The sequence below is a fragment of the Bos indicus genome, chromosome 24, assembly GCF_029378745.1.
Source record: "Bos indicus isolate NIAB-ARS_2022 breed Sahiwal x Tharparkar chromosome 24, NIAB-ARS_B.indTharparkar_mat_pri_1.0, whole genome shotgun sequence".
NCBI lineage: Eukaryota > Metazoa > Chordata > Mammalia > Artiodactyla > Bovidae > Bos > Bos indicus.
In genome coordinates this window covers 15,931,947-15,951,424 of record NC_091783.1, presented here as the reverse complement: position 1 = coordinate 15,951,424, position 19,478 = coordinate 15,931,947, and positions in this window count along the sequence as shown.

Here is a 19,478-nt window from a genome sequence, read left to right as displayed (position 1 = left end):
AGTTTCAATTTTCATACATTTATTTAAAATACTGAATAGTATTTCATGGCAAGGATTTGCCACAATTTGCTTAGTCTTTTATTTTGCAGACATTTACTTTATTGTCAATATTTTGTCATGTATGGACTTTTTTTTAATTTTTACAGCAGAGATTTCCAGGAGATATTCAGTTGAAGAGCACCTATAAATTAATTTTAAGAAAAATTGCAAAATTGTATTGCCTATCTTGGTTTTCTTTGTAACAGTTATCATCATCTTATATCCTCTATCCTTATTTCCTGTTTCTCTCCCTAGAAGAAATAATGCTGTGAGAACTAAGGATACACCTTTCATTCATTTGCTATATGTGCTTGGCACATATCAAGTGTGCAATTAATATTTGTTTAATAAATAAATTATTATTTCAGAATTGCTAATACCATTGTTTGTTGTTTGTTTGGTCACTCAGTTGTGTCCAAATCTTTTGAGACCTCAGGTACGATAGCTTGCCAGGCTCCTCTGTCCATGGGATTTCCCAGGCAAGAACACTGGAGTGAGCTGCTATTGATAATTAAATATTAAATCATTTGTGTTCCTGATTTAATGGAAATGAAAGAGTTCTTCCATTTAAAAGAATGTTTATGTGATAAAAACTATTCATAAAAAACTAACATTCTTTTATTTTTCCTCTTTGCTTAGGGTTTTGTTGTTGTTTTAATGAAGAATGACTGTTACATGTCATGAAATTACTTTTTAGCATTTACTATTTAATTATGTTTTTACTCCTTGAATTCACTTACATATTGCATACACTGATTGAATCATCCTTGTGGTTCTGAAATAAATAGCACTGAGGTACAGTATTTTTATATACAACTGCATTATATTTTGTTAACAATTTATAAAGAATAATTCCCTCTATGTAATTAATATTGCTCTATATGCTTTTATTTGTTTATGGTTTTTATTTTTGTTGTATTTTTGGATTAAAATTGTAGTCTTGATAAAATGACCTGATAAGATATTCTATAAAGATTTTAAATATTGCTGGAATTGTATTTTCATTAAAACTTAGAATTTACACTGAAGCCATCTGGCCTTTGACTGTTTTAATGGCAGGCTTTAAATCAATATCAGAGTCTCTTCTAAGGTAATCATTGTGTAAGATATCTATTTTTCTAAAGTTAATTTTGCTATTTTTTTTTTTTCTAGAAAACTGTTTACCTTTTCTAGCTTTCAAAGTTATTTCCTAGAATTGAGTGTATCCTATTTTATAACTTTGGCTTTTTGGATTTTTATATTCCAAACTGTACTAGGTCTGACATTTTTGTTTTTCTCTTTTTTCTCCAAAGTAGGCTAGGAAGGGTTTATTTACTGAATTGTTCTTTTCAAAGCCATACATTTTAAATTTATATACACACACATACACATACATGTGTGTATATGTATGCCTGCTAAAAATCAGTTTCTTTAGCCTAACCTGTGTTTTGAACAGTGAACGTCTATGTTTCTCTACATATACAGCCTATAGGGAAAATAAGAAGCCTGGATGATTAGAAGCACCAAGATATCATATGAGTGTTTATTTAATATAAACAGAGATAGTTTATTTAATATAGACAGAGACAGTGCAATTTCTTGGTTAGAATACATTGAAATCATTTGACTAGCATTTAAGTTAATAGTAGAGAAACCGTTCCTATGTCTTATAATCTTTTATATATCTCAGACAAACTTTCCTATTTACAAACTCAGCTTCTTGATTCTTTAATGCCAAGAATCCTGGAGAAGATGGGGCATGGTGGACATAAACACACCTGCTGCTGCTGCTACTGCTCAGTCGCTTCAGTCGTGTCCGACTCTGTGTGACCCTATAGACGGCAGCCCACAAGGGTCCCCGTGGTGTTTTACTGTATACAACTGTCAAGAAAATATCATGCTTCTACATACTCCATTAAATGTGGAAGTAACACCACACATCTCCATAAAAGACATCATCTCTTTGAAGATGTGCACCTTGATATGACAGTTCTCAGTGTCATTATGCCAACAATTTTAAGTGACAGAATTTGGTAGATTTATTGACGTGAACTAATTCATAAATATTTTTAATTTTTCCAAGAGATAAAGATATAGGCCAAATATTGTGAAGGGTATATTCTGGGGTGGAAAAAACAGCATTTAATTGACAGATAAAAAGGGTATGAAAAGGGTAATTTCATTTTCCATCAGTAAAGTAAGGTTTTATCGTTGAGAATTAAATTAACAACACAGGAAATTGGCTTTTTCTAAGTTCATATTTTCTGAACAAAAAAAAAAAAAAAAGGAGAGAGTGAGAGAAAGAGGAAACCCCCCTAATCAAAGTAGAGTTATAAAGCTTCCACTAATGAACACAGTTATCCAATTTTCTTTATTTATTAAAAAAGGGAAACAATAGAACTCCTGTAAATCTACATGCTTGTAGGTTTCCTTGTTGTGCGTAGCCATCAGTCATGTCCAACTCTTTGCAACCCTATGGAATGTAGCCACTAAGCTCCTCTGTCCATGGGATTTTTCAGGCAAGAATATTGAAGTGGGTTGCCATTTTCTTCTCCGGGGGATCTTCCTGATTCAGGGATCAAACCTGTATCTCCTGCATTGCAGGTAGATTTTTTAACCATCTGAGCCACCAGGGAAGCCCCTGGTTATTTTCATATCATGATTATCTCCAGTATAGCCAACCAGAAACTGAGGTGAAAATGTGAAAATAATTATATTTTTTAAAGTACTGATTTCTTTTTTTAATATATGGAAGTAAAACTGTCAAATTCCCCAGAAAAAAAATCGAAAGAAAATCATTTCTACAATGCCAGTTATTCCAGACTTGATAGATGTCTATTGACATCAAAGTTAAGGCAGATGTTTATTTACAAAAAAAAAAAAAAAAAGTAGTGTATGGTCAGGGAAAAGGGCCAGTTAGGGACCTCCAAAAATTCTTTCCTCCACAGAAATGAAAAAACTGGTAATTTCAGAATTAAATTTTTCAGCATTCTGGAAATCAAAGACAATAATATAAGGGAAAAAATCAAGAAATCTGCTGATACTTACTGAGAACAGTGAGCAGTGTGCCATTTCTATGTGCCCTTTTCTTTTCCCCTTTCTCTTATCCAGCTCACTATAATTTTGATGAAGCTGAAACTCCAATACATTGACCACCTGATGCAAAGGGCTGACTCACTGGAAAAGACCCTGATGCTAGGAAAGATCGAAGGCAAAAGGAGAAGGCCATAGCAGAGGATGAGATGGCTAGGTAGCACCAACTAACTCAATGGATATGAATTTGAACAAATTCCAGAAGATAGTGAAGAATAGAAGAGCCTAGCATGCTGCAGTCCTTGGGGTCATAAAGAGTTGGACACAACTTAGTGACTGACCAAAAACAGCGACAAGTAATAATTTTGAAAATCAATAATGCCATCATGGAAAAAACCCAGTAGCCCAGCAGCAGCCAGAGGGAGCAGAGTGGCAATGGAGCTCTTTCAAAGCTTCATTCTCAGAAATTTATCTTTATTTATCCTGACTGGTGTGTCCCTTAAAAATCTTGCATGGTTGGATTCATGAAAACATGAAATGGAGCTATTCCAGTGTGAAAAGTTTTCACCATGAATTTTTCACAAACTTTTAGAGAAAACTGACTCATTTTGAACTGTCCAGTATACTTATGGAGTATCCAGAAGGTTATGCACATGGATAGGTCTATGTGCTTGCCCAGAACTGTGTGCATGCTCAGAAAAGAACTAGGACTCTGACCTCTGGCTGTATTGAGACTGCACAAGCAGGAAGGAGAGACCAAGGCAGAATTGTCAAATACCTGATCAAGTATTGAAGGTGTAGCCCAACAAATACAGAGTCCCCAAGCACAAGTTGGAGACTTATCATTCCATGTTTTCAAGGGCATCTCTGTCCATTCTTTGGTTGACCTCTAAGCTAACCAGGCAGTGATTTCAGTGGCACACACAACAAAGAATATAGACCTTACACAGTTGGCTCAGAAAAGTCACTAAACAAACAACAGCAGCTACAAAAGCGATAAGACTTCAGGAGGAAGAGGGGTCTGGTCTGTTAGATTTTGCTACATTGCATTGTTTTAAAAGTTCAATTTTCAGCAACAAGAACCACAAAATACAAAGCATGTAAAGAAACATAACATATAAAAAGTGACTAGAGGGGTTTGACAACAACTGAAAAGACAAAAGGATCAGTAATCTTGAATAGTTCAGTGGAGATTTTCCAGTCTGAGGAATACAAAGGAAATAAAGATAAATGAACAGAGTCCTGTGGGATACCATCAAGCTTACCAATATGCACATAATGGGAAAACACTTTCCAATATTGATGAAAAACACTAATCTACACATGCGAGAAGCTCAACAAAAAGTAGAAAAAATTCAAAGAGCCGTGTTTTTGTCAGAATTCTCCAGAAAAGCAGAACTGATAGGATTTGTGAGTTTGTTTCAGTCTGAGCTGTTATAAAAATGTGCTGCAGACCAGATGGCTTATAAACAACAGAAAATTATTTCTCACAGTCCTAGAGGTTGAGAAGTACAAGATCATGACACTGGCAGATTGAGTGTGATAGCTGGTGAGGACCCACTCCCTGGTTCATTGACTGTGGCTACTCACAGTGTCCTTACATGGTGGAAGAATATGAGGGAATCTCTCCACAGTCTCTGTTGTAAGGGCTTCAGTTCCATTAAGAAGGGCTCTGCCATTATGATTGAATCACCCCCCAAAGGCCTCACTTTCTAATACCAACACATTGGAGGTTAAGTTTCAATGTAAGGATTTGGAGGATACTGTAGCATTAAATCCTGGCTCTCCAAATTCATGCCCTTCTTGCATGAAAAATACATTGCATCCCAGCAGTCCCAAAAGTCTTACCTTGTTCCAGCATCTGTTCCAGCATCCATCAGTTAAATATCCACTTAAAAGTCTAAGTCAAAAGTAGCACCTACACTGGTGATTCATTTCATATATGATATTATACATGTCTCAATGCCACCAATATTGTAAAGTAATTAGCCTCCAATTAAAATAAATAAATTTATTTTAAAAAAGTAGCACCTAAATAACATGTGAGTGAGACAATTCATTTTTGAGGCAAGTTACTCTTCCACTATGAACCTGTGAATCAAACTAGTTTTGTGCTTCCAAAATACAAGATAGAAATCACCATTCTATAAGTGAGAAATAGGAAAAAAGAAATAGGGTAACAGGTCCTAAGCAACTCAAGAACATTAAGACTCGTTTTAATGTTAAGACTCTAGGGGTGGTTTTCCTGCCCCTAGATCTTTAACTAGCTTCATCCCTATGACAATGCCAAGAGTAGCCCATGCTGCAGTTCTCATGGGTTGGAATCACATGTCTGTGGCTGCCTTGGGTGAGTTTGCATGCCAGTCTGGGTTCACTTGGGGCAGTCCAACTTCACTGGCTTCACTGGGTATTACCTTAGTGAGGAATGTCTGCACTGTGACCTTACTCCAATAGCAGTTTTCTGCTTGAGTTGTGCACGTATGGTTCCAGGAGGTTCCATCCTTTGAACTAGGTGGAAGCAGTAATGCACCTCCAATGCTTTGCTGGGTAAAACACAAGCTACATCAGGGCTTCTGGAATGGCATCCAGACAGAGCAGCTGACGAGCATGGCACTGAAATTTGGGGTACTGAACCTACAGTGTTCAGTACAATGAACGATGCTAAGCAGCTTTGGTCCCTTTTTTGAAATTGCTCTGCTCTGTCTAGGCTTTGTCTTCTCTCCTGCATGTGCATGCATGCTAAGTCGCTTCAATTATACCTGACTCTTTGCAACCCTATGGACTGTGGCCCTCCAGGCTCCTCTGTCCATGAGATTGTCCAGGCAAGAACACTGGCGTGGATTATGCTTTCCTCCTCCAGGGGATCCTCCCAACCCAGGGATCGAACCCATGTCTCCTGCATTGGCAGGTGGGTTCCTTATCGCTATCACCACCTGCTAATTACTCATTTCTTTCACTATGGATATGTTGAGAATTTTCCACATTTTTAAGTTCTGCTACACTTTAAGGCGTTTCTCTGTTCTTGCATTTTACTTTAAGTATTTAAAAGAAGCCAAGCAATACTTACTTAGATATTTCCTCTGCCAAATATTCAGTTTTATTGCTTTCAAGTTCTACCTTCCATAAAACACAAGGATACATACACAGTTCAGCCAAGTTCTTTGCCAATTTATAACACTATGGCCTTTCCTCCTTTGTCCAGCCACATGTGCCTTATTTTTGTCTAAGAGTTCATCAGAATAGCCTTTCCTGTTCATATTTCTACCAGCAGTCTGTTCACAACCACTTAGTTACTATCAAATAGAGATTTTCTTTATAGCTCTCCTATTTTCCTTTTGGGTCTTAATCAGAATGGCCTTGAAAGGTCCAGTCATGGCGAGTTGGCTTTTTCTAACACACACATCCAAAATCTGCTAGCCTCTACTGATTCCCTCATTTCAAAGCAGCTTCTGCATTTTTAGTACTTATTAAAGCAGAACCCCCACATCTTGATGTACCACCAGATTTTTAGTCTTAGTCTGCATGTACTAGTTTAACAAAATATCAAAGACTGGATAGCTTATAAACAATAGGAATGTACTTCTCCCAGTTCTAGAGACTGGGGAACCCAAATCATTGTGCCAACAGCATTGACGTGATGGCTGATGTGGGGAGAGAGCAAGCTAGGCAAGATGGCATGTTCAGACTCTCTTGGCCCGTGTTTTGTAAATAATGACTGTGTTACAGCTGAGATCATTTATAGCACGGTGCACGCGCATCACAAAGTACTCACTGGGTCCTGGGCTACTTTGTGCTGAACGGATAGATAAGCTCCACCCAGAAAAGTGGGGGCATTACAGCTGTGTCACTGTTGTGTCACAGAATGAAAGAACACAGCATGTCTGCTGCTACGACTGCTGGGCCAGCCAGGAGAGAATAAACATGTCTGCAGTCCTCATGGCTCCATGAGTTTTCTTCCAGCTTTCACGCTTGCATCTTCCCTACCCTGGGTTCAGTGAACAGTGCACATAGTGAGATACAGCAAGACAATTGGCATCATGAAAAGGATCAGCAATACAGCTGGTGAAGGGCCACTTCCTGGTTCATACATGACACCTTCCTACTGTGTCCTCACATGATGGAAGAGTGTGAGGGATCTCTCCAGAACCTCTTTTATAAGAGCAATAATTCTACTCATGAGGGCTCTAACTTCATGACATGATCCCCTCTCAAAAACCTCGCTTCCTAATATTATTGCTCTATCATCACCACTTTAAAGGTTAGAGTTTCACTATATGAATTTTGAGGAGACACACAAGTATCCAGGAGATATGAAGGTATATGTGTGTGTGTGTTGTAAGGAATCAGCTCTTATGTTTGTAGAGGCTGAGAAGTCCCAGTATCTGTAGTCAGCAAAAGGGAAACACAGAAGAGTGAATGATGCAGTTCTAGTCCAAGTGCAGGAGACACCTAATGTACCAGTTCAACAAGTCCCACAGAATGAGTTTCCTACACTCGATATTTTGCTCTATTTGGACTTTCCATTGATTGGATGTACATCATGTGAAATGCCTGGCTGGATGAATCACAAACTGGAATCAAGATTGCTGGGAAAAATATCAACAACCTCAGATATGCAGATGACACCACCCTTATGGACAGAGATCAAAGAGGAACTAAAGACCCTCCTGATGAAAGTAAAAGAAGAGAGTGAAAAAGCTGGCTGAAAATTCAACATTCAAAAAACAAAGGTCAAGTCATCTGGTTCCATCACTTTATGGCAAATAGATAGGTAAACAATGGAAACAGTGACAGACTTTATTTTGGGGGGCTAAAAAATCACTGCAGATGGCAAACTTACTAAATCACTTACTTACAAAATCACTGCAGTCATGAACCTAAAAAACCCTTGCTTCTTGGAAGAAAAGCTATGACCAAGCTAGACAGCATATTAAAAAGCAGAGACATTACCTTGCTGACAAAGGTCCATCTAGTCAAAGCTATGCTTTTTCCAGTAGTCATGTATGGATGTGAGAGTTGGACTATAAAGAAAGCTGAGCACCAAAGAATTGATGCCTTTGAACTGTGGTGTTGGAGAAGACTCTTGAGAGTCCCTTGGACTGCAAGGAGATCAAACCAGTTAATTATAAAGGGAATCAGTCCTGAATATTCATTGGAAGGACTAATACTGAAACTGAAACTCCAAACTTTGGCCACCTGATGTGAAGAACTGATTCATTGGAAAAGACACTGATGCTGGGAAAGATTGAAGGCAGGAGGAGAAGGGGATGACAGAAGATGAGATGGTTGGATGGCATCACCAACTCAATGGACATGAGTTCGAGCAAGCTCAAACCTTGGACTTTCCTGGTGGCTCAGACGGTAAAGCATCTGCCTACAATTCAGGAGACCTGAGTTCAATCCCTGGGTTGGAATGATCCTCTGGAGAAGGAAATGGCAACCCACCCCAGTACTCTTGCTTGAAAAATCCCATGAACGGAGGAGCGTGGTAGGCCATAGCCCGTGGGGTCACAAAGAGTCAGACATGACTGAGTGACTTCACTTTTCACTTTCACTTTGAGCAATCTCTGGGAGTTGGTGATGGACAGGGAAGCCTGTTGTACTGCAGTCCATGGGGTAGCAAAGAGTCAGACATGAATGAGCCACTGAACTGCACTGATTGATTGGATGAAGACCACCTATATTAAGAAGAATAATCTGCATACTGAATCTATCCCCTTCATGGATCACAGCCTTCTTCTGACAAAGGGGCTTGTGTAACTCAATGAAGCTCTGAGCCATGCTGTGCAGGACCACCCAAGATGGATAGGTTATAGTGAAGACTTCTGACAATGTGGTCCACTGGAGGAGGACCAGTCTAGTGTTCTTACCCAAGAACACCATGAAGAGTATGAAAAGAAAAAAAAAATATATATATATATATATATATGTGTGTGTGTGTGTGTGTGTGTGTGTGTGTGTGTATGTTTGTATGTGTGTGTATAAATATATGACACCAGAATATAGGCCCACTAGTTTGGAAAAGTGAAGTCCTGTCTGACTCTTTGTGAACCCATGGATTGTAGTTTGCCAGGCTCCTCTGTCTATGGAATTCTCTAAGCAAGAATACTGATGTACGTTGTCATTCACTTCTCCACGGGATCTTCCTGTCAGAAGGTGTTCAATATCCTACCGAGAAAGAGTGGAGGGTAATAAATAATAGCTCCAGAAACAACAGCTGGACCAAAGCAGAAATTATGCTCAGTTGTGGATGTATCTGGTGGTGAATGTAAAGTCCAATGCTGTAAGGAACAATATTGCATAGGAACCTGGAGTTTTAGGTTCATGAATCAAGGTAAACTGGGGATGATCAAGGAGGAGATGGCAAGTGTGAGACTCAATATCTTAGGAATCAGTGAAGTTAAATGGACTGAAATGGGTAAATTTAACTCAGTTGACCATTATAGCTACTACTGTGGGCGAGAATCCCATACAAGAAATGGAGTGGCCCTCATAGTCAACAAAAGATTTTGAAATGTAGTACTTGGGTGCAACCTCAAAAGCAACAGAAAGATCTCATCTCATTTCTAAGGCAAAATATTCAATATCACAGCAATCCAAATCTGTGTCCCACCCACTAATTCTGAAGAAGCTGGAGCTGACTTCTATGAAGACATACAAGATCTTCTAGAACCAAAACCAAAAAAAGATGTCCTTTTCATCTTTGGAGACTGGAATGAAAAAACAGAAAGTCAAGAGATATCTGGAGTAACAGCCAACTTTGACCTTGGATTACAAATGAAGCAGGGCAATGGCTAACAGAGTTTTGCCAAGAGAACACACTGGTCATAGCAAACACCCTCTTCCAATAACACAAGATATGACTCTACACATGGACATCACCAGATGGTCAATACCAAAATCTTCCATCACCAGATGGTCAATACCAAAAGCTTCCATAGAGCTTTCCAGTCAAAGATGGAGAAGCTCTATGGAGTCAACAAAAACACAAGACCAGGAGCTGACCATGACTCAGATCATGAGCTTCTTTATTGCAAAATTCAAGCTTAAATTGAAGAAGGTAGGGAAAACCACTAGGTCATTCAGATATGACCTAAATTAAATCCCTTATTATTATATGGTGGAGGTACACATCAAAACATCAATGATATATTGAATTTATTATATGTCCATTTGTTTTGGCAATCAGATCAGATCAGATCAGATCAGTCGCTCATTCGTGTCCGACTCTTTGCGACCCCATGAATCACAGCACACCAGGCCTCCCTGTCCAAACCCTTATAGAGCAAATGATTTAAATACTGAATTGTTTTTGTTAAATCTAGAGAAAAATTCTCAAATAAATTCATTTTTAGCCTCATTCTATAGTCCTAATTGGCAACATATTAAAAGATTTAAGTTCTGTACCTCTTTAAAAATTCATTAAAAGTCACTTTATGCTATTTTAATTGAAAAGATGTTAAATGTTAAATTATGATTTACTTTCCGCTTTGATTTAGCACAGTGATTTTCACATTCACATCAGTTACAAAATTATCCCCCCATCCCCTAGCCCAGTTTGAAGTTGATCTTCAAACTGAAGATCAAAGTTAGATCAAAAGGACAATGATTGCTCTTCAGAACACATTCTCAAATTTTACATAGATCATAAGAGCATCATATTTTCTTGTATTTTATTATATGTATCAAACTCATTTTAACCTATTCACATTTTGTGAACAGAATTTTAGCACTGTGTCCCATTGTGTTAAGATAAATATTATTTAAATTGTAAAAAATTCCCCTTTAAAAGTTAGTGTATTTTCTTAGATTTGTTATGTCATGGTGAATTGATATTTCTAATTTGCATGTTTTCCCTATAGGCATTAGATCCAAATTAATTCCTTTTATCCAATCACTAAGTTCAGGTACTAACATGAGATAAATGCTGTGGAAATAGTCTCATAGAAGGTATAGACTAATTAGGGGGAAACAACCCGCATTCAGGCATACATAATCATCGTGCCTTCCTTTATCATAGTTCAAAGACACTATGTTTTTGAAAAATTGAAAAATCTGTGGCAACCTCACACCAGGCAAGTCCACCAGCACATTTTTCCAATAGCATTTGCTCACTTTGTGTCTCCATGTCACCTTTTGGTAATTCTTGTCATATTTTAAACTTTTTCATTATTATTATATGTCATTGTGTTCTGTGATCCGTAATCTTTGGTGTTTCTACTTTTACTTGCTGAAGGCTCAGATAATGATTAGCACTGTTTAGCAATGAAATGTTTTTATTTGATTTTTTATTAAATTAAGGTATGTATACTCTTTTTTAAGACATAATGTGATTATAAGATTGATAGACTGTATTGTAAACATAACTGTTTCATGCACTGTGAAACCAAAAATTTTTGTGTGACTTGCTTAATTGTGATATTTGTTTTATTGTAGTGGTCTGGAAATAAAAGTGCACTATGTCTGGGGTATACCTTATCAGACAAGAGAATGTTGATAAGTACTAGGAGGAAAAACACAGAATGCACAGCAACAAAGAATTAAGTTTCTACTGAGTGATAAGGAAAGTCTGCTGAGATGATGTAAAAATGACCTGAGATGTGAAGGAAAAGAAACCTCCAGTTGGACAAACAGTGAAGTATTCTAGGATTGGTCAGCATGGGATAGGATTTCAATGTTTACTAGCATGAGTTTTAGCCATTTCCCTGTTACTGCAAAATCAAAACTAAATGTTATTTTCCTTTATAAATTACAGTTCAGGATCTGACTGCTGCACAAACCAGGCAGGGAACCTGTTTTTGATGGTATTAGACAAGAAATGAAAAGGAGCATCTTTAATGTTCCATTTAAGAAAATTAGGGATGATTCTATCTTGCAAGTGAAATATAGATATTTCAAAATTTTGCAAAGATGTCAAAGATATTCTGTCAGTGTTTCTAAAGAAGAAATATATATATTTTTTCAAGAGTTACTAGTAACCAATTATTTATGTTTGTTTTCAGGTAGTTGGCATTCTTTTTTCTTTTCTTTTCTTTTTCTAATTTTAACTTCATGGGACATTAGCTTTGTACTAAATGCAATAAATTGCATGATTTTTTGAGAGGATAGGAAGTGATCTGGGGGCCAAGGTCTCCCATGAGGATAAGTACAGTCAATTTGTTATTCCACATCTGTAAGTGAGCTAGTTAAATATATTGCAGCATATTCATATAATACTATGCAAGCATTAAAATGATATACTTAAAGTTTGTTTTTATTGAAAATATTTGCAATATAGGTTGGGATAAAATTGATTCATAATCATATTAAGATGGATGTAAGGGGCACTTGTTTAAAATGGAAACATATGAGGATCCTAAACTCAACTCCTCCCACAGGTAAAGTGAATCTACAGCTACATATGGAATATTGTTTCTGAAAGAAACCTAAAACTTAGCTGGGTCAATAAGAAAAAATATACATTGAAATGGGTAGGAGAGCCTGAGACATAGGTTTCCCTGGTGTGACAATCTATTATCAGGAGGGAACACACAATTCTCAGCTTCTCCCTGATGAATGAGTTTTAAACCCCACATCTGACACCCTGTCTTTTAAGATCTGCACCTGAGAGGTAGCTCCTCACAACACCTAGCTGTGAAAGCCAACGAGGATTGCATCCATGAGACCCACAATACTATGGTGAATTAATAAACAATTCTCAAAAGGATCACACAGATTAGACTCAGTGTGGCTAGTGCTCCAAGACACAGTACAGAGTTAGCCACCTGCATCTGGTCCAGTCTTTATGTGAAAGAGACCTATTTATTTATCTTAAAAGACTTGACCTGAGGGTATATCAAATTTTATGCACATACAGGAGCTAATGGAAATACTCAACAAAGATCCTGAAGGTCAGTATGTGCCATCTTTCCTCTCTCCCTCTACCTTACTCCAGGTTGCTAATGTCTCCCAGAAAGAGGCTTGTACATACATCTAGAGTTCTGGTTTTTATGGCTGCCAACCCCCAAAATTAAGGACACCCCTTAATTATCTAGCTCTGATAACCAGCAGAGCTTAGATGTGCAAGGGCACAAGACTAACAAACAGAGAAATAGTTCTTAGTCAGCCACCTCATCCCCTCTAGTAGACAGAAACACCCAGTCTTTTCATAAAATAGGACTATCAGGTTACTTTCATAGCTACAGAGAGCTAATTAAGCACATATCTAGGGGTTAACTGTAGTTGTCTCCAGAGACTTGTAGCATCTTCATGCTCTCCCTTTGTCTCACCCGAAGTTGCCAGTGTTTCTAAGAAAGGACCTTGTGTATGTACTGGTGCTCTAGATTTTAAAGCTGCTGCTTTGAGGGCACATTCCAGGGGGGTTGTGTTCACAGATTCAACAATACTGTAACAAACAACAAAATAGCTCTTAAGTGTCTCAGACAGAAAAACCATATCCCAGTCCTCCCTCAAAAAGATGTGTTTGCATACTTAAAATTTGCTTCCTGAGGGTCTGACTTCCAATAAAATGAACCTAGGTGCCCACTGAGATAATCCCTTTCATGGCACTGACAGATATTGGAAAACCTCGACCACTGGTGACTACTCAGAACAAAATAGACTTCTTGAAAAATCACAAAGTTTTGAGTAGCAACCAAGAACTAGGGCACGGTTGAACCATAGTTGGATCTCTTATATGATTTAATATTTCAAGACTGGGAGAAGTGACTGTTATTGCTTTTTTTTTCTTTTCTAATGCATAGACAGTAACATAGAAAGTCAAGAAAAATTAAGAAACAGAGGAATATGTCCCAAAGAAAGCAACAAAATAAAAGCTCAGAAAAATACCTTAATGGAAAGGAGATACACAATTTGCCTGATGTAAGGTTCAAAATCAAAGTCATAAAGATGCTCACCAAGCTCAGGAAAACAATGAATAAACAGTGATAATTTCAAGAATATGCCAATACAATAACTGAAGTGAAAAATACATTACAGGGCCTCAACAGTAGACTAAATGAAGTAGAAAAAAATATCAGCAAAAAGAAGACAGAGAAGTGGATTCATTCAGTCAGAGTAGAACAAGTAAAACAAATTGAAAGCACGAAGACAGCTAAAAGGACTTATGGGACAATGTCAAATGACCCAATATTTGATAATACAAGTCCCATAAGGTAAAGAGAGAGAGAGAGGAAAAGAGCATAAAACTTTGAAGAAAAATAATGGCCGAACAATTTCTTAATCTAGGAAAGGAAAGCGACATTCAGATCCAGGAATTTTAGAGAGTTCCAAGTGAGTTGAACTCAAAGAGATGCATACCAAGATACAGTATATTTAAACTGTCAAATATTAAAGGCAAGAAGAAAATCCTAAAAGGAGCAAGAGAAAAACAACTTGTTACATACAAGGCAACTTTCATTAGACTATCAAGAGATTTTTCAGCAGCAGCTTCACAGGCCAGAAGGAAATTGCACGATATATTCAAACTGCTAAAAGAAAAAAAAAAAAAAAAAAACTAACCAGTAATACTCTACCTGGCAAACCTGCCAAAATTGGTGAGGTTGCAGAGATAGGGCCAATCTCATGTACTGTTGGTAGAAATGTAAATTGGTAAACTCACTGTGAAAAACAGTATGGAGGTTCCCCCAAAACAGTAAATATAGAAATATAAGATGTAGCAATTTCACTCTGGGCATTTAGGCAAAGGAAACAAAATCATTATCTGGAAAAGTTATCTTTATCCCATGTTCATTGTAGCATTATTTGCAATATCAAAGACATGGAAACAACCAAAATATCCGTCAGGGGATGAACGGATAAAGAATTTGTGATATATATGCATACAGTTCAGTTCAGTTGCTCAGTCGTGTCCGACTGTGCGAACCCATAGACTACAGTACACCAGTCATCCCTGTCCATCACCAGCTCCCAGAGTTTACTCAAACTCATGTCCATCGAGTCAGTGATACCATCCAACCCTCTCTTTCTCTATTGACCCCTTCTCCTCCTGCCTTCAGTCATTCCCAGCATTAAGGTCTTTTCCAATGAGTTAGTTCTTCGCATCAGGTGGCCAAAGTATTGGAGTTCATCTTCATCGTCAGTCCTTCCAATGAATGTTCAGGACTGATTTCCTTTAGGATAGATTGGTTGGATCTCCTTGCAGTCCAAGGGACTCTCAAGAGTCTTCTCCAACACCATAGTTCAAAAGCATCAATTCTTCAGCGCTCAGCTTTCTTTAAAGTCCAGCTCCCACATCCATACATGACTACTGGAAAAACCATAGCTTTGCCTAGAGAAACTTCTGTTGGCAAAGTAATGATTCTGTTTTTAATATGCTGTCTAGGTTGGTGATAACTTTTCTTCCGAGGAGCAAGTGTCTTTTAATTTCATGGCTGCTGTGACCATCTGCAGTGATTTTGAAGCCCAAGAAAATAAAAGTCTGTCACCGTTTCCACTGTTTCCTCACTTATTTGCCATGAAGTGATGGGACCAGATGCCATGATCTTAGTTTTCTGAATGTTGAGATTTAAGCAAACTTTTTCACTCTCCTCTTTCACTTTCATCAAGAGGCTCTTAGCTCTTCTTCGCTTTCTGTCAAAAATATATGCATGTATGCATACAATTGAATATTATTCAGCCATGAAAGAGAAAGTTCTGCCATTTTTTTAATAACTGTAAATGTGGTTTTTAGCAACTGCATTATGTTGCAACAACACAGTTGTATATGAGTGCATTATGTTCAGTTAAATAGGTCAAATGTAGAAAGACAGAATTTGTATATGTGGAATCGAAAAAACAGCAAGCAAACAAACAATAAACTCTGAGCTGCAAAGAACAAATTGGCTGGGTGCCAGAGGCAGGGACTGGTGAAGGGGGTGAAATAGGTAAAATGGTCAAAAGGCACAAAACTCTAGTTATAAAAATAGGTAAGTTCCAAGGATAAAATACAGCATGGTAAGTATAGTCAATAGTATTATATTTCAGATTTGAAAATTGCTAGGACGAGAGATCTTAAAAATTCTTATCACACACAAAAAAATAACGATGTGGTGATGGATGTTAATCAGATTCACTGTGGTGATTAATTCACAATATATACATATATCAGGGCTTCCCGGGTCATGCAGTGATAAAGAATCCACCTGCAGGAGATGCAAGAGACCCAGGTTCTATCCCTGCATTGAGAAGATCCTCTGGAGGAGGAAATGGCAACCCACTTCAGTAGTCTTGCCTGGAAAATTCCTGGACAGAGGAACCTGACGGGATAAAGTCCATGAGATCAGACACTCAAGAATCAGACACGACTGAGCACACACACATATATTGAAACCTTATGTTGTACACCTGAAACTAACACTATAGTATGTGTCAATTATTCATCTATAAATGTTAATTAATATTTTAAAAGATAGAATTCATAAATAAAAATTGCAGGAAAAACTAGAATGCTATACTCATGAAAAGTGTGCATTTGTACATGATGAGATTAAAAGTGATTTGTATTTTTCTGTCTTTTTGATCATGTCCATTTTCTATAATAAAATATATATTTCTTATCCAGAGGAATAACGTGTTATTTTTCAATTAAGTTTCTAAATGTAACTTACATTAATAGGTAAAATATCAACATCAAATGTCAGGTCAAGAAGCTTTTAAATGTTGCTGTCAAAGTTAGAGATGTAAATTTCTAGAGTGACATTAAGGATTTTTTTCTTTTTATTTTTCCAACTACTGAATCACACTCTTTACTTAAATTTTTACTTAAGACATTTTATGATGAGATATATAGAAAATAAGCATTATTAATGATAAATGATATTTGTTGATGTTTTACAAAGCATATACAGGATGCAGATTTCATAGGAAATTATCTGGAAATAAAAATTATTATACATTGGTTTCAAACTCTGAAGTTTCTTCGGTTGGCATTTATGGTGGTTTTATATAAGATGGTAATGTCTGTACAAATATACAAATGTATATACAAATATATATAAGATGGTAATATCTATACAAATGTTTTTACTTTTGATGCTGGTTTAACTAGTAATATTTCTCCATACTGTTGCATTCAAGGTGACGTCAGTGATTATTCAACAGGTTTTTTTTTTTTTTTTTTTGCTTTTTCATAATATAATTTATTGTAATTCTTTACCAAGCAATGCAATTAAAACCTGTTTTCAATTAACAGAAACAGGTTTTTATTCTGAAGAAAGAAATGAACGTTTGAAGTTTGGCTGCCATTATTTAAAAATGAAAATTAAAAAATAATAATAGTAAAAGAAAGAGAAAAAAAGATTAGCAGTCTGAAGAATTTGCGGGGGATGCGGTGGCTGGAACAGTTCTTCTCTGTTGCAGCACATAGGCTTCTCTCTAGCTGCAGTGCACAGGCTTCTCTTATTATAGCTCATGGACTTTAGGGCATGAAGACTTCGCTAATTGCAGCACACATACTTAGTTGCCCTGCAGCAAGTGGGGTCTTAGTTCCCTGACCAGGAATCAAACCCAAGTCAGCTGCATTGGGAGGAAAATTCTTAACCACTGGACACTGGGGAGATCCTGGAAAACTTTTTCAGAACATTATGATTATCTCTCAATTACTCAGAGATGCTACAGATAGTCCCTGCTCTCTACCTGAATATTTAGACTGGAGGCTGGACAAACAACTGAGGCTCTCTTCAAATATTATTTTACAGAAGAAGAAAATCTTACAGATGAGAAACTGAAGGTAACACGATGCTCATTTTCTCCTAATCCAAAACTCATCTGATAAATTAATAAAGCATTTTTGTGACTGTTTTCACCTTGTTAGAGTGTTATTAAATAAATGGGATTTATATAAACAATTTTTAAATCTAACAATGGAAACAACCAAATTCAGGTGCTTCAAATAATTCAAATATAAAATAATATTTAAGACATAGCAGCCGCTGAAGTGGGCTAAGTGAATAGTGTTTCATTTACTGCTAAAGAAACTTCTAACTTACTCCAGATGAATCACAATTTAGTGGCTGAGTGGTGAGATGGAACCATAAATGAATAGACTATTTTTCTTCCATATTTATATGTCTGTCTGTCTGCCTATCTATCTGAAAAAAAAATCCATCTAAAAATGGAAATTTTCTTTTTCATTAGTGTTCATAAATCCTTGGAGGATTATTTTCACAGAAAGTTGGAAGGAATATCCTTGAATGCTGAGTGATAGGGAAGGACTAGCACATTAAAATTCTTTTCTGGCACTTTTCAATCAATTTACAGTTACTTCTTGCCTTGAACTGTCTGTCAAACTGTTGATTTTACTGTCATTGATACTTGTTTCATTTTTTTCTCCTCAATTCTTATAAACTGTATATGCAATAAGAAGGAAACACACATGATTTTCAGGGGTGGTCTATCTTTAGCCAAAATGATCCACACCAGAAAATTCCAGATGATTTCCTGGTTTTTAATCAGTGATGAACTGACGTGTGTATAATTCTAACCTCTTCATTATCTGGTTTGTATTTTATTCACATTGAGTAGAAATACTTTTCAAAGGTGTGGTTTTCCTTTCTGATAGGATTTTAGATATAGAAGAAGATTTCTAGGTTGGACTGGATAGATGCTGTAGATTAATTATAAGGGAACTAATGGCAATTTAGAGGGTCACCTATGTTGTAATTAGAAAATAGAGTGAGTACACCTCATATAACCCTATTAATTGTTTTAATTGTTTACATATTTAATTTGAAAGACAAAATTTTCTTTATGGGGGAGGCAGGTGGTGCCATGTAATATGTGTGATCGTAGTTCCCCAAACAGGGTTTAAACCCAAACCCCTGCATTGGACGTGGAGAGTCTTAAGCAGAGGATCTCCAGGGAAGTCTCTCTGTCTTTTTTTTTTTTTTTTATAATTTAAACATTGCAATTTGGATCACAATAAACTGTGGAAAATTCTGAAAGAGACGGGCATACCAGACTACCTGACCTGCCTCTTGAGAAACCTGTATGCAGGTCAGGAAGCAACATTTAGAACTGGACATGGAACAACAGACTGGTTCCAAATAGGAAAAGGAGTACACCAAGGCTGTATATTGTCACCCTGCTTATTTATCTTATATGCAGAGTACATCATGAAAAATGCTGGGCTAGAGGAAGCACAAGCTGGAATCAAGATTGCCAGAAAAAATATCAATAACCTCAGATATGCAGATGATGCCACCCATATGGCAGAAAGTGAAGAAGAGCTAAAGAGCCTCATGATGAAAGTGAAAGAGGAGAGTGAAAACGTTGTCTTATAGCTCAACATTCAGAAAACTAAGATCATGGCATCTGGCCCCATCACTTCATGGGAAATAGATGGGGAAACAGTGGATATAGTGGTTGACTTTATTTTTCTGGGCTCCCAAATCACTGCAGATGCCAATTGCAGCAATGAAATTAAAAGACACTTACTCCTTAGAAGGAAA